Source organism: Oryx dammah, unplaced genomic scaffold, assembly GCF_014754425.2.
Source record: "Oryx dammah isolate SB20612 unplaced genomic scaffold, SCBI_Odam_1.1 HiC_scaffold_12, whole genome shotgun sequence".
Lineage (NCBI taxonomy): Eukaryota > Metazoa > Chordata > Mammalia > Artiodactyla > Bovidae > Oryx > Oryx dammah.
In genome coordinates this window covers 50,988,012-51,012,309 of record NW_024070196.1, presented here as the reverse complement: position 1 = coordinate 51,012,309, position 24,298 = coordinate 50,988,012, and the positions used below count along the sequence as shown (strand labels likewise).

General features: G+C 45.2%; 2 non-coding genes across 2 annotated transcripts; both read right to left on the bottom strand.

Moving 5' to 3' along the window:
• Positions 1 to 18,124: 18,124 nt before the first annotated feature.
• Positions 18,125 to 18,197, bottom strand: TRNAE-CUC. The gene has a single exon. It is a non-coding gene; the product is annotated as a tRNA-Glu (tRNA).
• Positions 18,198 to 23,348: 5,151 nt separating this feature from the next.
• On the bottom strand, positions 23,349 to 23,421 carry TRNAF-GAA. Its single transcript has one exon. It is a non-coding gene; the product is annotated as a tRNA-Phe (tRNA).
• Between the last annotated feature and the right edge of the window lie 877 nt (positions 23,422 to 24,298).

Genomic DNA, 24,298 nt, shown 5'->3' with positions numbered 1-24,298 from the left:
TAGTGTTCAGACCTGTTTGGATTTCAGATTTGTTGGTAAGGAGTTGTGGATTTGTATCTTCTTTCCTGACATTAGAAGTGAGGCTGATCTGGGAAACTGGCAGTATGATTCCTGTTTTGCTGAAAAGTGTGCATCTGATCCTTGATCAGATCCAGCAGAATCTGGTACAAAATGTTGCTTCTCTGTTTCTTGGAAGCCCAGTTGTGCTTTTGGAGCGGGGAAGAGGAATGCCTTTGTGGTAGGGGATGTGGGTGAGCTGGAGAGATACAGAACCAAAAGTTGAAAGTCATTGTGGGTTTGTCTTCCCTCCTCCCAGGGTCAGACCAGATTCTCTGGAGCTGATACAACCTCCCCTCCCCCAACCACCACCACCTTTATCATCCCTCTGGATTTAAGGCATACAAGGTACCCTAGAATGGCCCTGTTTCCTTGGAGGGTGTCTCAGAAATGGAGAAGCGGTTTGGCAAAGAAAGGGCTCCTTCACTGCAAGGAAAGATACACACCCACTGTCAGTTTCTTTTCATTTAACCCCACAGTCCTCTAAAGGGTGTGCACTGGGGACTAAAGTTCATTCGGCACCATTTAGAGAAGAACGGACTTGAAACATGTAAATGCAACTTTGAAAATATAATGGAACACAGATCCTTCTCTTGCAGAAAAGACATTTTAAATGAGAGGTCTTTCAGGTTCCCCCGCCTCCTGCCTCCATCTGATTTATAGGTTTGTGATTAACCATGACATTGACCAGTCAGATCCAAAGTGGACGCTGCTGGAGGTTCACTGGGGCCAGGCGGGCAATCTTGTCACAGAATCAGCAAGTCAGTGCTTGCATTCGTCCCCTGCCTCAGCTGTAACAAATTGCCGTGACTTAGAGGCTTAAACCAACATGCGTTTATTATCTTGCGGTTCTGGAAGTCCGAAGTCTGGAAATGGGTCTCATTGAGCTAAAGTGTAGGTGTCAGCAGGGTTGGCTCCAAAGTTCTAGGGGAGAATCTGTCTCTTGATTCTTCCACTCTAGAGCCTGTTCTGTCCCTTGGCTTGTGGCCCCTTCTTCCATCTTCAACGCCAGCAATGGCCATTTGAGTTTTTTCTCATGCCACATCCCTCTGACCTTCTCTTCTTCCCTTTTCCATCTTTTAAGAACTCTTATGATTACAATGGCCCCAACTGGACAGCCCAAAATTATATTGTTATTGTAAAGTCAGCTGATTAGCCACCTTAATTCCACATATAAACTTAATTCCTCTTTGCCCTGTAACCTAACAGATTGACAGGCTTGGGGGAGTACGCCATGGACATCTTTGGGAGGCTGCTATTCTGCCTCCCCAAGGTGGAGTGAACAAGTCACACGAGAGGACAGAAAGCCTCCGGCAAGGAGGTGAGAGACTACTATGTACCCAGGAAAATTCACCAGAATAATAACTAACATTTATTAAATGCTTACCATGAACTTGACCCATTACAGACTTTATCTCATTTAATTCTGTGAAGTGGATACTATTATTCTACCCATGTTACAGAGGAGGAAAAGCAGAGGCTTATGAAATAAATAAATTAGCTAATTCAATTTTAAGAGTCACACATGGCCCATCGACAGATGAATGGATAATGATATGGTACATATATACATGGGCTTCCCTGATAGCGCGGTTGGTAAAGAATCTACCTGCAATGCAGGAGATCCCAGTTCGATTCCTGTATTCCATATACATGATGGAACGCGACTCAGTCGTAAGAAAGAACAAAATCATGCCATTTGCAGCAACGTGGATGGACCTGGAGGTTATCATACTGAGTGAAGTAAGTCAGACAGGGAAAGACAAACACCGATGACATCACTCATATGTGGAATCTAAGAAAGCAATACAAATGAACTTACTTAGAACAGAAATGTGCTCACAGACATAGAAAACAAACTTACGGTTACCAGAGGGGAAAGAGGGAGGGATAAATCAGGAGTTTGGGATTGACAGATACATACTACTATGCATAAAATAGGTAAACAACAAGGACCTCTGGATAGCACGGGGAACTGTCCCCACTATCGTCCAATAACCTATAATGGAAAAGAATGTGAAAAAGAATATATACCAATTGTAAATCAACTATGTTGTTAGGTTGCTAAGTCCTGGCTGACTCTTTGAGGCTCCGTGCACTGCAGCACACCAGGCTCCTCTGTCCTCCACTATCTCCTGGAGTTTGCTCAAATTCATGTCCACTGAGTTGGTGATGCTATCTAACCATCTCATCCGCTACCAACTCCTTCTTTTGCTTTCAATCTCTCCCAGCATCAAGGTCTTTTCCATTGAGTTGGCTTTTTGCATCAGATGGCCAAAGTATCAGAGCTTCAGCTTCAGCAACAGTCCTTCCAATGAATATTCAGGTTTGATTTCCTTTAGGATTGATTGGTTTGATCTCCTTGCATTCCAAGGGACTCTCAAGAGTCTTCTCCAACACCACAGTTCAAAAGCTTCAATTAAAAAAAAATATTACATATGGCTAGAGGCTACCGTAAAGAGCAGTGGAGCTGATAAAATTAATTAAATCAAAACTGAGCATAAATTAATTAGAGTGTGGGCTAGCCAATATCTCAAGTGCTCCACACACAGCCCAGCCTGGATGCAAACCGTTTCCTCGCCTGCAGAAAGTTCTGCCAGGCAGCACTGCTGGAGAGGGTAAACATCTTTCCCAGCATCAAACAGTTAGGTAGTGGGAGAGTCGGGGTTTGAACGCAGTGCCTTTGGCTCAAGAACATGAGCTTGGAACCACCGTGTTAGATGGATGCTCGGCGTCCACTTCTCTCATGGGGCGTTGAAATGCCTCGTACGCTAGGTACAGCTTTTTTTTACATGATTGTTCATCTGCATTGACCCCTTTCTTATGAATACATGGTTTCTGGTTCAAATGTGTCTCGGCATTTTCATTCAGCCTTTGAATACTTGCACTTGCTCGAGTTCACTGCAGAAACCAGACGGGTCACCAAGGCTGTTCAGCACCCCCATTAGCTGCCTGGCACAAACTGGGCACCACCATCTTTCCCTTGCCCTTTTTCTTTATGTGTGTGTGTGTGTGTTCCAGTGCTGGATATTGTCAGGTGTTTTTATTTTTATTTATTTTGCTGTATTGCCCAGCTTACAGGATCTTAGTTCCCGGACTAGGGATCAAACCCAGGCCCCAGGCAGACCACCAGGGAACTCTCCTCCCCTGCTCTTTCATTAGCCTTCCAAGGGTGAACAGAAGCCTTCCAAGGGGAAGGACATAGAGAGCGGAGGAGGATCACATCCAAGGAAAGAACAAGTTTTTATCAATCTCCCTGCCCTGCAGTGTTGGCTACGGCAGAGGTCTTGGTCTGCTGATCTCTGTGTGGACACTCATCCAGTTTTCCTCCAACTTTTTCAGTGGAAATTTGCCAAAGAAGATGAGCTGTTTGACTGTAAGAATAGCAACAACTTGTACTCAGAGGACACCTAGAATGTACCATGGCTCTAAGTGTGCCCGTGAATGAAACTGTCATCCCCTGAGGCAGAAGTTCCATCTCCAGTTTCCAGATGGAGACACTGAGCTTTTCACCCCCTCCCGGGGGTCACAGCTAGTAGTGATGGTGTAGGATTCAAACCCAGACTGCCTAGCTTCAAATTCTGGGCCCTTCACCCTGTGCAATTTTTCCCCTACATCTTTTTAAAAAATTAATCAATTAATTCATTTTATTGTTATTACCATGTTTTGGTTGTGCTAGATCTTCATTGTGGCGGCTTGTCTGGTTGCAGATCAGAGGTGCTAGAACTCAAGCTTCAGTAGTTGTGGCTCACGGGCTTAGTTGCTCCACGGCATGTGTCTCTTCCCTGACCAGGGATTGAACCCTTGTTCCCTGCATTGGCGGGTGGATTCCTATCCAGTGTACACCAGGGAAGTCTCCCACTGTGTCTTGAATGTCAACCAGAGGTCATTTTGTTTCCTTTCTCAAGTGCCTGGCACTTGTGGACAGAACCGGAAGACCAGTCTGCCTGGTGTTAGCGAGGGTGCTCCCCTCTGCAGGTGAGCTGGGCTACAGAAGGCGTGGCAGGCGAGCCTAGGCCTGTCCGCTGTCTCAAGGTGCTCCCTACCCCTCCCTCCTGGGTCTCTGCTCTGGGCCCCTGGAGGTCTCCGGCAGGAGCAGCCTTGTCTGTGCCAAGCTCCAGGTTCCAGGGAGTGGAGTTGATTTGTTTCCTGAATCAAGGAGGAAAGCCAGAGCTGGAAGGAATGAGAGGAACTGTGTCCCATCTAGCCCCTCATGCTCAGAGCCTTGAACAAGTGGGGACCAGATAAAGGCAGACTTCATCAGGAAGCTCTCACACTGGGCCACCCCACCCCAGGGCTCCCAAGGTTGCAACCCAAATGACATGCATGTTATGGGTACCTCATGCTTCCTGGGGGGCTCAGTGGTAAAGAACCCATCTGCCAGTGCAGGAGATGCGGATTCAATCCCTGGGTGGGGAAGATCCCCTGGAGGAGGAAATGACAACCCACTCCAGTATTCTTGCCTGGAAAATCCCATGGACAGAGGAGCCTGGAGGGCTACAGTCCATGGTGTAGCAAAGAGATGGGTACAGCTAAGTGACTGAGCGCGCATGCACACGCACACACACACACGCACACACATACACACACATGCTGCTTTAGCCACTGGCTTCATTACCATCCCCTGTTATCCAGGCCTCTGGGATATTTCTCTTCACTCCAAGAAAGCTCCTTTTGTGCTGCTGTGAATTCCCAACCACAAGGGCCAGTGTACAGAACAAACAAATCAGCCTGAGGCAGACAGAACTTTCCAGAATCCCTGGCCTGGCCAGACCAGCTCCTTCCTGAGCAGTGCAGTGCATGCCACATTTCACAGTTTACAAAATGACTTTTTTTTTTTGGGGGGGGTTTTCACAAGGAAATTTTTCCAAGAAAGTTTTGAGAAAGATAAATGATGCTCCCATAGGACTTCACAGAAAATGTTCACTTGACTTTCTGAATTGCCTCTGGGAGTCCAGTTGGGGCTGGCAGGTCCCTGTGGGCTGAAGGACAATTGTCCAGCCTCCAGGGGAAAGTTTCCGGCTGCCTGACAGGGACTGAAATGCTGTCCAGAAGGACAGAGAAAATATTTATTTTCAGCCTCGGGCAAAAATCTTAAATTCATAAATGTGTGAATTCCAGAGTCACGGAAGCAAAGTGTAAATTATTCAGGATTGTCTGTATTCTGCGGATAGATTGTGCAATGAGAGTGTTGAAACCAGAATGATAGGAATGAGAGAGATGCAGTCTATCTTATAAGAATCATGCTTAAACAAATACTGGGGCGCGTTCAGGGCTATCTAAAATAAGACGTGGAGTTCTACCATGCGGCCACCTGACGCTGAATTCCCGCTGCTGCTTCTACTTCCAGTCTTGCCGCGTTTTGGCTCTGCTTCCATTTCTGGTATTTTCTTTCAGTTCATTTACTGTTCAAACAAGCCCTTGATTTTCAGGTCACTTTCCATATTTAACTTTAACCCTTTCTTCCCCCATCTGTTAATCCAGAAAGTGCTCCACTCTTGCTCTTTTTTCCTACTTACACTGAGCTGAAATTTTTTTTTAATCTTAAAAGATGTCTTTAACCATTCAGAAGTGTACAAAAATGACAAAGAATTAAGAGGAAAACAAATCCGCAGGAATGGTTCAGTTCTCATATAATTCCTGCTCACATTAAAAAAGTCCTAAATTTTATAAACACTTGAAAATGCAAACAGTACAAAGAAGTGCAACATGGAAGATGAACATCTCCCCTCTTCCGTGCAGACCCTCCTTTCTTGGGCTGCTTGATTTAGCAAAATAAGACACAGGATATCCAGTTAAATATGAATTGCAGACAAACAGTATTTTTTAAAATTAATTTATTTGAGAGTTGTGTCATGTGGGCTCTGAGCTGTGGCATGTGGGATCTAGTTCCATGATCAGGGACAGAATCTGTGCCCCCTTGCATTGGGAGCACAAAGTCTTAGCCACAGGACCACCAGGGAAGTCTCATAAACATTTTTTTTTAAGTATAAGTATATCCCACACATTGCCTAGGACATGCTTATGCTAAAAATTTTTTTGTTGATCTGAAATTCAGTTTTAACTTGGCACCCTATCTTGTGCCTGGCAATCCTATCCCTTCCCCGCCTAGACCCTCTCCCCAACACACATCTGTGGGGTACATCCTAGCAGTAGGATTGAGGGTCAGAAGAATCTAGAATTGAGACTGAGTTGGAGAAATTTACTGGAGTAAATTGAGCGCTGCAGTGAGCATCATCCTGCTCATCTTCCTAGGAAACATTTTTTTCAAGTGCTGGCAACAGCTGGATCCTTACAACAAAGGAAACAATCAACACACTGAAAACATAGCCTATGGAGTAGGAGAAAGTATTTGCAAATCATCTATCTGATAAAGGGTTAATATCTAAAATATCTAAAGAACTCCTACAGCTCAATAGCAAAAAATCAAATAACCTGATTTAAAAATGGGCAAAGCTCTCAACTAGATATTTTTCCAAGGAATATATACAGATGGTCAATAGGTACACGAACAGATTTTTTACCCAGCATCACTAATCATCAAGAAAAGACAAGTTAAAACCATAATGAAGAACCACCTCACACCTGTTAGGATGTCTATCCACAAATGTTGGTGAGGATGTGGATAAAAGGGAACCTTTGTGCATGGCTTCCCTCATACCTCAGTTAGTAAAGAATCCGCCTGCAATGAAGGAGACGCCAGTTTGATTCCTGGGTCAGGAAGATCCGCTGGAGAAGGAAAAGACTACCCACTCCAGTATTCTTAGGCTTCCCTCGTGGCTCAGCTGGTAAAGAATCTGCCTGCAATGCGGAAGACCTGGGTTTGATCCCTGGATTGAGAAGATCTCCTGGAGAAGGGAAGGGCTACCCACTCTAGTATTCTGGCCTGGAGAATTCCATGGACTGTACAGTCCATGGAGTTGCAAAGAGTCAGACAGGACTGAGCGACTTTCACTTTTGCTTTGTGCATTGTAGGTGGGAATATAAATTGGTACAGCCACTATGGAAAACTGTGGAGGTTCCTCAAAATATTTAACATAGAACTACCATGCGATCCAGCAATCCCACTTCCAGCCAAAGGAGTTGAAATCAGTATCTCAAAAAGATGCCACGTTATTCTTATTATATGCTTGTGGCAGCCTTATTCACAGTAGCCAAGACGTGGAAGCAACCTAAACGTCCACTGACGGAAGAATGAATAAAGAAACTGTGGCTTGTAATTCGATGAAATGGTATTCAGCCATGAAAAAGGAGGAAATCCTGCCATTTGTGACAGTGTGGATGAACCTGGAGGCTGTTACCCTAAATGAAACAAGCCAGGTATAGAAGGGCAAATACTGCATGATCTAAAAGAATTGAACTCAGAAGCAGATGGTAGAATAGGGGTGGCCAGGGGCTGAGGGGAGGAGGAAACAGGAAAGATTTGTCAAACAGTGCCAAGTTTCAATTATACAAAAGGAATATTAATTCCTGGAGACTTCCTATACACCACAGTACCTGTAGTTAACAATACTGACTTGTAGGCTTAAAACTTGGTTAAGAGGATAAGTTTAATAAGTGTTGTTATCACACCCCAAAATAAAAGAGCAGGAAGACACTTTTGTAAGTGATGGATATGTTTGTGGCATCTAATTGTGGAGACGGTTTCAAGGGTGTATACTTATTTCCAAACTTATCAAGAGTCGATGTGAAGATCAACAGTTTTTTTTTTTTTTTTTTATGGGGATGGAGACTTCCCTGGTGGTCCAGGAGTTAAGAAGCCTCCTTCCAGTGCAGGAGACTTGGGTTGAACTCTGGATGGGGAACTAAGACCCACATGCTGAGGGGCAACTAAGCATGTGCTTGGCAACTAGAGATCCTGCATGCCGCAGCAGAGATCCTGCGTGCTGCAACTGAGACCTGACACAGCCAATAAGTAAATAAACATTTAAAAAGTTAAAAAGGGAGTGGATCTTATTTAAGTGAGTAAGTGGAACAGGAAGACAATGAGTCACAAGATGGCAGTGTTTTAGGAAATGGATTTTATTTGGAGTCTAAGGTTTGAATGATACTGTGCATGGGTCTGTGCTGTCACTTCAGTGGTCTGACTCTTTGCAACCCCATGGGACTGTAGCCTGCCAGGCTTCTCTGTCCATGGGATTCCTCCAGGCAAGGATAGTGGAGTGGTTGCCATGCCCTACTCCAGGGGATCTTCCCAACCCAGGGATCAAAACTGCGCCTCCCCTGGCTCCTGCATTGCAGGCAGACTCTACCACTGAGCCGCCAGAGAAGCCCTTGAATGATATTGGCCGCACTGAATTCGTGAAATGACAGACTCTTATTGAATCTCATCTCAAAATGTAAGATTTATTAGCATTTGAAGAACTGATGTATTTAAAATTCTCATCAGTCCCAGAATCTGATCATGCTGGTTTAGTGGACCCGGGAAGCAGCATCTCTTTTCCGTCTTCTCGGTTTCCTCCCAATATCTGGATAATCTCTGGACCCTCTCTGGACATTGGGCAGAAACCGCATGTCATTATCATCCCATTCGATCTGGTGTTCTCACCACCTGCTCCTCCAGTGGCAGGTCTGGTGTGTGTATTTACACACCTTCCACTGTTTGTTTTCAGATCAAATGCAAAGGAAGCAAAGGCCATTCCTTGTTTGCTTTGCCTTGTGAAGCCCGGTCAGGTGATGGGCTGGACTCAGCACCTGAATGCACTCAGTGCCCCCACACCCGCTACCTTCCCCAGGACCCACCAAGAACCCTTGGCCCCTTAACCATGCTTTTCAAACTTTCTCAATAATCACAGTCCATTTCAATATTCCAATCCATTACACTCACACACATGTACGGAGGTGAGAGTCAAAATATTTAACATCTGGTGGGGCCAAGAAGCTGACCCATCAGAATTTGGTCTTAAAGCAGAGCCAGGCCTGGAAACCCCCTGCTGTGCCAGAAGTTAACCCTTTTGTTGCTGAATCTGAAAGGGGTTGTGGGGAGAGGGTATCCCAGGGCAGCAGGAGGAGGACATGGTCAGGCAACAGTTGTCCCCCAACCAGTAGAAATGCCTTTGAGTATTTTAACAATGGGAATAGTTGTAATGCCGAATGCCAGCTGAATCTCAGCTTTGCATATATATACATACCTGAAACAAAAGTTCCATAAAGCAATACGTAGCTTTTCTGCTGTGACACTCTCTGATGTTGTTCTGTTTCATTCTGTTTTGTTCCACTTCACCCCAGCCCATTCTTTTGCTTAAAAAAGTGCTGACCCAGAGCTTCTAAACTGATTTCACAACCCACTGATTGCTCAGGACCCACAGTTTGGAACACTTCTCTTTTCTGGTAGCTCTCAAACTTCTTCATGCCTAAGAAGTAGCTGGGAAGTGTGTTACAGATGTAGATTCCCCATTCAAATCCTGCTAGGCTGCAGCCTTCATTTCAGAAGTCCTCCAAGTCCCCTAAGTGATGCTGATGAGGATGGTTTAAGAACCACTCTTGCAGAAGCATATGTCCACTCTGGGATGTGAAACACAGACACAGACACACACACGCACCCACCCACACACATACATCCTTTTCTGGATTCTCTGTGTTTTTCTATTTATCTATGTGTCCAATCTATATTGAAGGAGGGAAGATATTTTTAGTTGCAAACAAGGAAAACTCAATTGAAAGTGATTAAAACAATGCAGTGGATTTATTGACTTATGCTTGAGAAGTCTGGGGCTTCAGGCAAGGCAGGATCTCACAGCCCAGATGACACAGTAAGGACCAACTTTCTCTCTCTGCTTTTGTCAGCTCTGCTCTCTCTGTCTCAGTGCTACCTTGGTCTGAATCCAGAAGCTCCAAGATTACATGCTTCCTTGGTCATATCCAACAGGAAAACGAGAGTCTATGTAAACAGGCCCTCTGGAATTAGGCTAAGTTATTCTTTTTGATCTGATTTAAACACAGCATCAGGGTAGGAGAATGGAACATGGCTTATGCCAATCAGACTCCATCCTAGAGCTGAGGATGAAGTTGGTCTCACCTAAACCCTGGCTATTCAGGGTGCTCTTTGGGAAAGGGAGGTTAGATGCTCTGGATTGCAAATAATCAACAGTTGCACCTCCATTTGCTGAGACCATACCTCTTTTGAAGAAAACTTTTTATTTTGTATTGGGGTATAGCCAATTAACATGTTGTGATAGTTTCAGGTGAACAATGAAGAACTTAGCCTTACATATGCATGTATCCTTTCTCCTCCAAACCCCCCTCCCATCCAGGCTGCCACATAACATTGGGCAGAGTTTCATGTGCTGTATACAGTAGGTCCTTTTTGGTATCCATTTTAAACATAGCAGTATGTACATGAGACCACACCTTTTTGATGATTACAGCTTTGTAGTATGTTTTACCATCTTATTACTGTCTTTTACACAATTTCATGGTTTTTCATTTTAGATGAATTTTAGCATCAGCCTTTCATTTATATTAGGAGGTTGCTTGGAATTGCATTGAAGTGCTGGATTAAAGTGGGGGTGAAATCAGCATCTTTATAATGTTGAGGCTTTTTACCCGAAGAATAAGATAAGACTTTCCATTACTCAGGTCTACTCATATTCTCCAGTGAAGTTTTATAAGTGTTCTCACACCGGTCTTGGGCTTTTCTTCCAACTTTATGCCTCAGTATTCTCTGATTTTGTTTTTTTACATAGATGGATCTTTTAGCCCCCTGATATTGTGTCATTGGTTGAGGCTGTCATAAAGGAAAGTTGTTGACGTTTGTGTATTTATCTTGTATCTGGCCACCCTATCAAGGCTTAGTTATAACACTTTTTCGCTGGTTCTCCTCATGGGAATCTTTGCCCCATTTCTCTCCTCAGATGTGCTACAGTTTGGCTCCATCTCTTCTCCCAGGAGTCACAAGTAGTTTCTTTTATTTTTAAGGTAACATTTAAAAAATTTAAATTTAGTGGCTGTGCTGGGTCTTCACTGCTGCACTCATGCTTTCTCCGGCTGCAGAGAGCGGGGGCTCCTCTCTAGCTGCAGTGCACAGTCTTCCCATTGCAGTGGCTTCTCTTGCTGCAGAGCACGGGCTCAGTGGTTGTGGTGCACGGGCTTAGTTGCCCTGCAGCAAGTGGAATCTTCCTGGACCAGGGATTGAACCCATCTCCCCTGCACTGGCAGGCTAATTCCTAAGTCTCACACATGGTTTCTTAATCTTTAGTTCCCTCCACATCTTCTTAGAGCTTGTTCCACTTTACTTTCCCCGTTTCATCCCACACCATCCACTCCCTACCAGAACCCCTCTATTCCACGAGTCAAAAACATATTCAGCATCTTCAGATTTCATGGGTAGTGTGAAGTGGACATTTTCCCCTAAACCTCTCTTACTATATAAAATTCTTTGTGGGATACCACTGAGGGCTATTATTTACAAGCTGCCAAACTTTGGGTAATAATTGTTCTCATACTTGGCATCCAGTTTAACTGCCTAATGGGGCCAGTGGAAATACCACTGTGTATCGGGAGAGATGAACTCTTTCAGAGGTTGGGGGAGGTTGTAATTTGGCCCTCCTCATTAAAGCTCCAATAAATATTTTCCTGCTACTGCTTTTAGAGATAGAGAAGCAAGTATTTCATCTCCAAACTATTAGCTTTTTTAAAAATTGCATGTTTTACTCTCTGCAACAGGTCAAATAGCATAAAAACAGGTAGTTAGTTGCAGAAGTTCAAGTAATGTAAAGGTGTTAATAATTCCCTCTTATGGATAATGTAAGATGTAATAATACCCACCTAGGTAACAGGCAGTAACAGTTTAGCGTGTGTTCTTCTATGCCATGTTTGTACTTATGAGCTTGTTTAGCATGGTTTTTAAAAAATCAAAGTATAGTTAATTTACAATTTTGTGTTAGTTTCAGGTGTACAGCACACTTATTCAGTGATACATATGTGTTGCTGCTGCTGCTGCTGCTAAGTCGCTTCAGTCGTGTCCAACTCTGTGCGACCCCAGAGACGGCAGCCCACCAGGCTCCCCCGTCCCTGGGATTCTCCAGGCAAGAACACTGGAGTGGGTTGCCATTTCCTTCTCCAAAGCATGAAAGTGAAAAGTGAAAGTGAAGTCATTCAGTCGTGTCCGACTGTTCGTGACCCCATGGACTGCAGCCCACCAGGCTCCTCCGTCCATGGGATTTTCCAGGCAAGAGTACTGGAGTGGGGTGCCATTGCCTTCTCTACATATGTGTGGAGATCTATATTATTATTTAAATTCTTTTTCCCTTATAGTTTATTGCAAGATATTGAGTATAATTCTTTGTGCTATATAGTAAATCCTTGTTACCTGTTTTATATATGGTAATGTATATCTGTTAATCCCATATTCCCAATTTATTCCTTTCCTCCTTCCCCTTTGGTAAGTATAAGTTTGTTTGCTATGTCTTTGAGTCTATTTTTGTTTTATAAAGAAGTTCATTTGTCCTATTTTTTAGATTCAGCATATGTGATATCATATAAAATTTCTGTCTCTATCTAACTTACTTCACTTATTATGATCATCTCCAGCTCCATCCATTATTGGTTTCAAGTTTTTAAAAACAAATTTGTTGTTGTTCAGTTGCTCAATCATGTCTGACTCTTTGTGACCCCATGACTGCAGACTTCTCTGTTCTTCACCATCTCCTGGAGCTTGCTCAAACTCATGTCCATTGAGTCGGTGATGCCATCCAGCCATCTCATCCTCTGTCATCCCCTTCTCCTCCTGCCTTCAATCTTTCCCAGCATCAGAGTCTTTTCTAATGAGTCAGTTCTTTGCATCAGGTGACCAAAGTATTGGAGCTTCAGCTTCAGCATCAGTCCTTCCAATGAATATTCAGGACTGATTTCCTTTAGGATTGACTGGTTGGATCTCCTTGCAGTCCAAGGAACTCTCAAATCTTCTCCAATACCACAGTTCAAAAGCATCAATTCTTTAGCACTCAGCTTTCTTTATGGTCCAACTCTCACATCTATACATGACTACTGGAAATACCATAGCTTTGACTAGACAGACCTTTGTCAGCAAAGTGATGTCTCTACTTTTTAGTATGCTGTCTAGGTATGTCATAGCTTTTCTTCCAAGGAGCAAGCATCTTTTAATGTCAAAGCTGCAGTCACCATCTGCAGTGATTTTGGAGCCCAATAAAATAAAGTCTGTCACTGTTTCCATTGTTTCCCCCTCTATTTGCCATGAAGTGATGGGACCAGATGCCATGATCTTAGTTTTTTTGACTACTGAGTTTTAAGCCAGCTTTTTCATTCTCTTCTTTCACCTTCATCAAGAGACTCTTTAATTCCTCTTTGCTTTCTGCCATAAGGGTGGTGTCATCTGCATATCTGAGGTTACTGATATTTCTTCTGGCAATCTTGATTCCAGCTTGTGCTTCATCCAGCCCAGCATTTCACATGATGTACTCTGCATATAAGTTAAATAAGCAGGGTAACAATATACAGCCTTGACATTCTCCTTTCCCAATTTTGAACCAGTCTGTTGTTCCATGTCCCATTCTAACTGTTGCTTCTTGACCTGCATACAGGTTTCTCAGGAGGGAGGTAAAGTGATCTGGTATTCCCATCTCTTTAAGAATTTTCCACAGTTTGCTGTGATCCACACAGTCAGTATTCTAGTCACATTACAACCTGTTATTGTTTTTAACAGCTTTCAGTTTTGGAATAGTTATAGATTTGTAGGCAAGTTGCAGAGCTTTCATATAGCTGTCACCCAGTCTCTCCCATGGTACATTTGCCAAAACCAAGACACCAGCTCCAACACATTACTGTTAACTAAGTGAAGTGAAGTGAAGTTGCTCAGTCATGTCCGACTCTTTGCAACCCCATGGACTATTGCCCTCCTCTATCCATGGAATTTTCCAGGCAAGAGTACTGGAGTGGGTTGCCATTTCCTTCTCCTGGGGATCTTCCTGACCCAGGGCTTGAACCCCCATTGCAGGCAGATGCTTTATTGTCTGAGCTACCAGGGAAGCCCCATTTAACTATTTTACTATAGCCCCATTTTACTATTAACTAAACTTCAGCCTTTATTCATATGCCACCAGTTTTCCCCCCAGATCCCATCCAGGACACGACACTGCATTCAGTCATCATGCCTGCTTAGCCTCCTCCAATCTGTGGTTCCTTAGTCCTTTTGTGTCTTTCATGACCTTGACACTTTTGAAGAATACTGGCCAATTATTTTGTAGAATGCCCCTATATATGTCTTTGATTTATTTCTCTTGCTTAGACTGTGAATGATTTTGAGGGAGGAAGAACACAGAGACAAATTCTTATCAAATCATGTCAGCAGTGCATATGATCAGCCTATTACTGATGAAGTTAACCTTGATTGCATGCTGATTTTTTAAACTTAATTTTTAATGTAATTTTAAAAAATTGACTGTATCAGGTCTTTGCTGCAACACACAGGTTCTTTAGTTTGCAACATGCAAGATCCAGTTCCCTGACCAGGGATTGAACCTGGGCCCCCTGCATTGGGGGTGAGGAGTCGCAACCATCAGGGAAGTCTTTTTTTTTTTTAACTGCCTCTTCAGATCAACACATGTGCCTTGTGCATTCATTTTAACAGCTGCATAATATTCCACAGTGTCGCTGAAACATGGGTCATTCAAATCTTCCAAAGTTCTCATATAAATGTGAAAACTCTCAATACCTGGATGGGTGATTCTCAGTAAGTGTGCTGAACTGGAAAGACACCCGTATGTTTACTGTGGGTGAGATTTAAAACTGGGGGATGGGGTGGTCCCAGTGTAGGGGGGATGTGCTAGAAAGTAGCAGGGATCCCCAAGGAGGGGAAGATGAGTCCACAGAGGTCAGTGGAACCAAGAGGGGAAACCTCCAAGAAGTACATAAATGACTGTGAGAATGGTTGGGTCATAATGATGTCTTGAGCCCAGACAAAGAGAGAAAATTATTATAAATGGTGGAATGCAGAGAGGGTCCGGTGCGGCAAAAGTGGACCATGGGGAAGACTTTGAAAGGACTGGGAGATCCAGGCACTGGAGGTAAGGCAGCGACGGAAGGAGGAACCTATGGAGATCAGGTCTCTGCCTTTTGTCACGTCATCATGCACCACCTCCGAGGGGATAAGCCAGCCTGTTGGAACATCCTCTTGAACCACACGCATGCTACTCCCGGTGGGTGGAGGGTAAGTCCTGCAGAAGCGATGGATCCGTATAGTTTCTAGATGTTCTTTGTTTCATGTGTAGGGCTGGGATTCCCCCTTCCCTTCCACTAGACGGAGGCCATCTCTCCTACCTCTTAGGAAATCTGGAGCCTATGTTCCATCATGACTTTGTCACTGAGATATGTTTTCATGTACAGTTGACAGTCATTCAGCTTTGGAAAATGAAGAGTTGAGGGTCACTGCAATTTCCTCTTTCTCAACCAAAGAGGTGCCTTGGATGTTTGTGGCAGGGAACTCCCTCTGCCAGCCCCTTAGCTACTGCCTGACTGGTTTTCTTCTCCACCTGGCTCCACCACTCCCATCCCAAGCATACAGAAACCAGATCCCGACCCCCCGATTCTCCACCATCCCCACAATGACATTTCAAATCAGGAACACAGGAGACTTTGTCTAAAAAGTAACTGATGTCAGAGGAAGCATGGTGCCAATTCAGTGATCTCCATCCCTCCTGGAGGACAAAGCTGATTTCAGACCTAGCGACTGCATTTTTCTCTAACATGCGGATATCACAGGTGTTTTCTGAAGGCAAACCCACCGTCAGCCAGCCTTTCTGATATGCAGTCAGATCTCTCAGTGGTGGTGCTTTGCTGCTTCTCCAGTCTTGTCCTGTGGACCTTCTGCCAACAGAAACACATCCTGGTTTCTTAAAATGTTCTTACATGGTTCTGTGGGGCTACTTTGCACATCGCCATCGGACTTTATCAAGCAGCCTTGTGCCTGGGTGGTTACTAGCTGCAGCATCAGCGGTTCTTGGACAATCAGCTCTCACCCTACCTGTTGGAAGGAGAGTGTCTGTGTCCCTTTCCGATGTTGTGATGAGAATGTGTTAGTCACTCAGTCGTGTCTGACTCTGTGATCCGTGGACTGTAGCCCACCAGGCTGCTCTGTTCATGGGATTCTCTAGGCAAGAATACTGGAGTGGGTAGCCATGCCCTCTTCCAGGGGATCTTCCCGACCCAGGGATCGAACCCTGCATTGCAAGTTCTCCTGCATTGCAGGCAGATGCTTTACTGTCTGAGCCACCAAGGACTAGCTTATTAGGCAGATGGGCTTAGGTTAAACTGGTTCTACCACTTCCTAGCTAGGGAGCCTCAGGTGGCTTCCTGAGAAGCCTCACCAGGTTGTTAGTATATAATGGGCACCTGAAAAGCCAGCATTAAAAATAACACCCACCTTCCATCATTCTTGGGAAGATCAGAGGAGGTGAGGAAGATGAAACACTGAGGACAGTCCTTGGCACGTGGTGAAAGCTTAACACACTTTTCTTTTTCTTTTCTTATTTTGTAAGAGTGCCAGGTTTGCGGGTGGGATCTAAGCATACCCAGTTCTGTTCCGGGCCAGCTGTGAGATTTTGTGCAAGTGGTCCTGTGGTCTAGGATTTAGGACTGATTATGGGATGATATGGTGACATTATTTGGGGATTCCATGAGATGTTCTGCGTCTTAAGGGCTCAGATGTCTGTTTCTTTGGAGCAGTATTTCCACATCACTACATGGGAAGGAGATGAAACAAACCTAGTACAAGCTCTCTCCCTGTCTGTATCTTTCTGTGTTGTCCGTATGTCCATCCCAGTCTCTCCTGTCTCTGGCTCCCTCTCCCACTCCTGAATCAGCCTAAACTTTCCCTGGCCCCGTGTGTCTTCTGTGTGACACCAGTCTTTTCTAAACCCAGGCAGAGCTCAGAGTTTGTTACAGAAACATCCCAAATGTCTGCACGTGCTTGTCTCTGAATCAAGGCAAGCCAGGAATCTGTGCCCATTTTTGTTTTAACTGCATCATTATTGATGTTTGATCAGATACAGACTGGCAAGGCAAAGCTCTGTGTGTCAAGGCGACAGAATTGGTCAAAGATGAAGTTCACGTATCTTGCATTTAGAGCAGGCAGTTTACCCAGGCTCCTCTGTCCATGGAATCTCCCAGCAAGGATACTGGAATGGGTTGCCATTTCCTTCTCCAAGGGATCTTCCCAATCCAGGGACTGAACCTAGGTCTCTTACATTGCAAGCGTATTTACCGCTGAGCCACCGTGGAAGAGCACCTAGCCTGCAAAGAAGCTGAATATTGAACTCATCGGCTTGAAAGTTTGTAAGGGTTAGGGTAGATGGAACACATCAGTAAGGAGGATGCCGGAGGCAGACCATACTAATTTTCCACCTAATAGCTGTGTGCCTCTTCCATGCCCACCCCTCCCCCACCCAGAGTGGGTAAATCCTGATCCACTGATGCAAACATGTGGCTCCATCCCTTTTGCCTGTTTCTGGTTAAGACATGGACGTGTGACCAGTTCCAGCCAATGGGGTGTGAGAAGTCTCCTGGGGGCTACTGGGAAAGGATTTTTTGCTCCTATAAAGAGACACAAGAAGGAGGCAGCCTCCTTTCCACTTCTGGATGTTGTGTGTGGATGTTGGCCTGGAGCTGTGACAGCCACCTTGAGACCATGAGGGGTGACACTGAGGAGGACAGTCAGAAAGATAGAAAGAATCTGAGTCCTTGATGCCCTCAATGAGCTGTTGAATTAATCTACCCTGGAACCACTCTGCCTCTGGATGTCTCCCTCAGGGAGATGTTCAGTGTCTCCAACATTGAAGCACTTTTGTTTGGGCTTTCTGCTACTTCCAAAGACATGCATGCTGACTGATTCAATAACTCCAAATCACATGGGGCAGAAGTAAGAGGTGTGACAACTGGTTAGCCAGTTGTGACCAAGTAGAATCCCATACTAGTTGTCACCCATTATTACCTGCTGCATCAGCCTATGCCCACAGAATAAGAATCTGCTGCCTTTAGAATTCACATTTATTTGGCTGTGCCTCATCTTAGTTGTGGAATGGGGGGGTCTTTAGTTGTAGCATGTGGGATCCAGTTCCCTGACCAGGGATTGAACCTGGGCCCCCTGCATTGAGAACACAGAGTCTTAACTGCTGGACCACCAGGGAAGTCCTATCCCCTGCCTTTTTTTATAGCCTGATCATAAGCACACGCCTTCCCCAGCCTCCATGAAGGAAATGAGCTTCTTCACAAGGACCCCATGGGGGAGTTCCAAGAGGAGCTCTCCACAGAAGCAGCAGAACAGGAAGAAATCGCTCAGTCTCTTTCCTCAGACCTTCTAATCGGAAGGCCACCTTCTCTATTCGACGGAGGAAACATAAATACCAGCAACACTACATTGTCTTGGGGAACCAATGAGCTAACGATTGTTAAGTGCTGAGGACAGTGTCTGGCACATAATAAGCAATCAGTAAGGGATTTCCCTGGTGGTCCAGGGGTTAAGACTCCACGCTACCAATGCAGGGGGCACAGGTTTGATCCCTGGTGGGGGAACTAAGATCCTGCAAGCTACACAGAGCAGCCAAAAAAAAAAAAGAACTCATAAGCAATCAGTAAACATGGCTGTTGTTATGACTAATCCTCTCTGACACGCGATGTCTTAAGCAAGAATGCATTTAGCCCTACACGACACTCAGGCAACCTGTAATGCTTGAGGCCAGGATCACTGGGGGCATACTGGAGGCTGGCAGCCACACAGGGACTCTATTGGCCACTTATATATGTTGCTTCTAAACCTCGTTCTCAAGTATTAGAGGCATGTTTCTAATCCTGGCATCCCTCAAGGGAGCCAACTTGAGGGATATCTCCTAAGAGGACTAAAGACCTTGACAAGGAAAGGGAAAAGGGTAATGGGACAGGGAGAAGAAAAAGTAAGAAGAGGTGGACAGAGAGCAGAACGGAAGGAAGGAGGGGAGAAAGAAAAAGCAGCCCACGTCCAGGAGAGGGGAGCAGCGGGTCCACAGGGGCCATCCTTGCTCTGGTTTGCAGAGAAAATTCCCCAGGGTGGGGTTGGGGGCTGGATTCAGATGTGGTCATCACTGGTCTTTAATTCCTGGCAGGCTTCCTGCCCTAGAAACAATGGGGTGTCCTAATTGAGAGCAACCAAGACGCAAAGGTTTTTGCCACATATATTGTTTCCAGGGTCTCCTTCTTCCTGTGGCTTCTGTTTTTCTTATTAAACACTGCTTCTAAATTGGTAGCGGAAAGACAGTGAGAAGGCCCAGGGAAAGCATGAGTCTTCCCAGTCCTGGGCTCACACCCCACGAAGGAGAGCCACAGATCTCCACATCCAGAGATGCTTTCTGGCCGTGTGGCTCAGAAATGGCCTGGCATGCAGAGCTGGGCCTTTCATCCAAGTGTCCGGATTAATGTTACCTCTGAGTGTTCGAAGGAGCCATGAGGTCTGACTTACTCACAGCCCTTTCTTCCTGGCTGAACCCCCCATAGGTCTCTCTGTTGTTCTATCCAGGGAGCTTCTCAGCAGGAAGAGAGAAGCCTGTTGTAAAAAATTCCATGAATTGATGTCAGCTCAGCAGCCATGAGGAATACTGGGCCACATGAGGCATGTCCTGGGACCCTAACATCTTTTCCACCACTTCCTGAGCAGGAAAGTAAAGGGAAGAGGTAGGAATTTACATTCTCTGACAAAGTACAGAGGCTGCAATGAGAAAAAACACACCAGCCAAGGCAGGGGAGCTGGCCCAGAGGCTTGGACTTGCCGCTTGCCTCCTGGGAACAAGTCCCCGGAAAATCTAGGACCCCCCCACCCACCCTGGGCATCCCAGGGTTAATGCTACAAGGCCCAGGTCTTGCACTTGACTTTGGGGTGCCCTGGGGAGCTGGCAGCTAGTCTGTGAGGGTCATCACATTTCCAACAGTAGCTGTGTCTCCACCCACACGGAGCTGTCACATTTAAATGTGAATTCTCTGTCCTTTCCAAGCTCAAGATCAAGGCCCTCCCCATTCTGCCCCCCTCTCTCCCCTGGGGTTGGTCTGAGGTTAACCTCAGTATTGGTGATGAGGCATCATTTGAATGACTCTGGGAAAAACTCTCTGAGTCAGTGACATCTAGTTGCCTACCTAAACAGCCATTCTTTCCTTGTTCCTCAGAAGGAGTCCGGATACTGTGCCTAACCACAAACTGCATTTCTTGGCTTCCCTTGTGGCTGAGTCTGCCCTTGAGACTGAGTTCTGAACCAGTGGAAGTGGAAGTGTAGCATGGCACTTCCAAGAAGTCTTCTTAAAGAGAGCTGACTCAGCTGGGAGGAGAGCCCTTTCTGGTCTTTCTTCCTATTGCCTGGAAGGTAGGCTTGATGGCTAGAGCTCCAGCAGCCATCTTGGACCGTGAGATGACCTTGAGGATGGAAGCTACATGTTGGGAGAATGAAACAGAAATATAGAAGGAGCTTGAGTCCCTGATGGCATCATATTGCCGCCGTGCCAGTCTCTGGCGGCCTATTTACAGGCTTCTTTTAAGTAAGGAAGAAATAAACTTGTATCCTGTTCAGTCTACTCATAGTTTGGATTTTCTGTTATTTACAGCCAAAAGTATTCCTAACTGATATTCCTAACAAATTTCCCCTCTCTTATCCAGGTGCCACTGTGCATGGAATTCACATATGAGAGAAGCATCCTTTTCTGTTAAGTTTTCCCTTTCTGGGAACATCATCTCAGATGAAAATAGAAGCAGGGGAACCAATGAAGTTCATCTCTGAACTTGTTGAGTTTATTTCTCTCCTCCCAGGCTTTGGTCTCTTCCCTTTCCTCACACACTGGTTTGCTTTTAGTTTGCTGTCAAGGAATTTCCCCCTAGCTGGTAAGTCACTGCACCTTATGGGATATTTGGTTTCAATTAATTTGTCATTTCCTACTAAGTCACTCCTATTAGTGACAAACTTGTCATTATAAATTCTATCTTGAAAAAAATCCTTCCTTGATTCCACATACCCTTATAACTATTGCCCAATTTCTCTGTTGCCCTTTATAGCAAAACTTCAGAAAGATTCATCTGTACCAGGACTGCCCATCTGGGAACTCCAAGAAGCAGCATTCATATCGGCCTACATCAGGGGCACCTCTGTGTTGTGCAGTGTACAACTTGTAGATCTATACACGGGAGGCTTGGATGATACTCAGTGATTCCACTGCCTTAATTACCAGGCTCTTTTGAACCTAATCCTATCGTGCATTTCTTTCACTACTCCAGATAAACAGCTCTTGTCAAGGTTCTCAGTGACATCCATCTTACCAAATCCCGAGGTAAATTCTCAGTCTTCACCTTACCCTGTTTAGCAGCAGCAGCGTTTGTCAGTCACGCCTCCTTTTTTGTGCTAATATTTATTCATTGTATCTTTGGCTGCAGTGGGGCTTAGTTGCTGCTGCCCACAGGCTTTCTCTGGCCGTGCCAAGTGGGGGCTACTCTTTGCTCTCGTGTGCAGGCTTCTCATTGTGGTGGCTTCTCTTGTGCAGCACAGTCTCTGGGCACACAAGCTTAGTAACCTGAAGGCTCTGGAGCGAGGCCTCGGTTGTGGTGGTGCACAGGCTCAGCTGCTCTGTAGCGTGTGGAATCTTCCCTGACCAGGGATCGAACCTGTGTCCCCTGCATTTTCAGCTGTATTGTTATCCACTGCACCACCAGGCAAGTCCATACCTCCTTCTTAAAACGCTTTCTTTCCCTGGCTTCTGAGGCTCTATTCTCCTACTGCGCGAGTTATGACCTTTCGGCCTCATTGTCTTCCCCAAACATCACTGTTTTGTTTATTGCTAAATTCTCAGCATAAAGAATAGTGTCTGGCACATGGCAAGCTTTCAATCAACATGGCAGGCATTGAATGAATGAAGGCATAGGGACTGTATCTAAAGGAGTGAATGTCAAATAGTGGAATTTCAGGCACTGTGATAAGAGTGCTGGTATTTTGGGGCAGGATAGTTATTTTTACTAACTTCTAAAATACCATGTGGGGGGCACAGGAAGCTATATTTTTTTCTTTACATCAGAATAATAGGTCAGTTCTTGTGTCTAAGTGCTGGGTTGAAAGCACAGGAAATACATTTTTCACAATAGCCCTGATATGGAAGCAACCTAAATGTCCATCAAGGGATGAATGGATAGAGAAGATGGGTTATATACACAATGGAATATTATTCAGACATAGAAAAAAAGGAAATCCTGCCCTTTGTGACATCATGAATGGACCTTGAGGGCATTAGGCTGAGATAAGTCAGACAGAGAGAGAGAAACTATAATCTCATTTATATGTGGAATCGAGAAAAGTCGAAGTTTCATGAGTTTTATGAAGCAGAGGATAGAATGGTGGTTACCAGGGGCTGGGGGGGTTGGCGGAATTAGGAGGATGTTGGCCAAAGGGTACAAACTCCCAATTATAAGACAAATATGGGGAATTCCCTGGTGGTCGTGTGGCTAAGACTCTATGTTCCCAATGCAGGGGGCCTGGATTCAACCCCAGGTCAGGGAACTAGATCCCATATGCCGCAACTAAGAGTTCATATGCCTTGACTGAAAGATCCTGTGTGTCACAACTAATACCTGGCACAACCCAGTAAAGAAAGAAATACATTTAAAAAAAAGACAAATTGGTTCTGGAAATCTAACGTACAGCATGGTGATCACATTATATACTTGAAGTTGCTAAGATAGTAGATCTTTAATGTTCTCACTGTGAAAACAAAAGGGTGGGACTGCCCTGGTGGTCCAGTGGTTAGGACTCCTCGCTGTCATTGTTGAGGGCCCAGCTTGCATCCTTGATCAGAGAACTGAGATCCCACAAGCCTCGTGGTGTGACCAAGAAGAAAAGAAAAGAAGAGAACAAATTAAAAAAGGAAATGGCAATTATGGGATGGAATGGAGGTGTTGGCTAATGCTTTGGGGGTGATCATTTTGCAACATACAAGTGTAACAGATCAACACATTGTACTCTTGCCATGACATTGGGCTCACCCAGATAATTTTACCATCCCAAGATCCTTAACTGAATCACACTTGCAAAAGCCCTTTTGCCACCTGAGGTCCATGTGATGTGCTTAGTCTCCCAGTTGCATCTGACTCTTTGTGACCCCATGGACTGTAGCCCACCAGGCTCCTCCATCCATGGGGATTCTCCAGGCAAGCATACTGGAGTGGGTTGCCATGCCCTCCTCTAGGAGATCTTCCCAACCTAACGATCGAGCCCAGGTCTCCTGCTTTGCAGGCAGATTCTTTATCAGCTGAGCCATCAGGGAAGCAAAGGGTCAGAAACAGTTGCTGAAACCTGGGATTGAACCAGGGAACTTTAGATCTTCAGTCTAACACTCTCCCAGCTGAACTATTTCCGCCACCCGTTCATAGGTCCATACACAATGCCATTTACAGGTTTTGGGATTGGGATGTGGACATCTTTGGGGAATTATATATCTGCCACACTTCCTGATCCTGAATCTTATTAAAATATTCATTTATGTGGCTGTACCGGGCCTTAGTTATGGCATGCAGGATCTTTGATCTGCCTGTGGCATGTGGGATCTAGCTCCCAGACTGGGGACTGAACCCAGGCCCCCTGCACTGGGAATTTGGAGTCTTAGCCGCCCAGGATGTCCCCTGATCCTGGATATTTACTCCAGTGTGACTTTCTCAGTGAGGCTTATGCTGACCACACAGGCCTCCTGCTCTCTTTTCTTCCAGCAAAGTATGCAATTGACTAATACCTGGTGAATATTCCCTGTTTCCCTCACTAGACTATCAGCTCCAGAAGGGCAGGAACTTGATCATTTTCTTCACTGCTTCCTCTCCAGAACCTGGCATATAGATAATGCTCAGTAAATATTGTTTAAATAAATGATAGAAAGAAAAAGAAAACAACACAACAGCCAACCCTTTTTTAACCTCAGTTTGAGCCCCTAAATGGAGAGTTCTCTCACATTCGTTAAACTGGGTCAGGGAATTGATGCAACTGACCAGCCCTTTAAACTTTGTGTTGGGAGACCGAGACCCTCACCCAGGGTGTCCCAGGCTGCCACAAGGCACAGAGGAGTCACGACAGCACAGTTGGCAGAGGCTCAGAGGAGCTGAACAAGGATACTCTTCATTGAAAGAGACTACGAGCGCGATGAGCCAGTGTTACCCACAGTGTAACCCCCGATGGGCGATTCCCGAGCTGGCCGCCCCGGCAGCTCTGGGACGCACGCTAACCTTGGGAGCAGGAGGCTGGCCGCC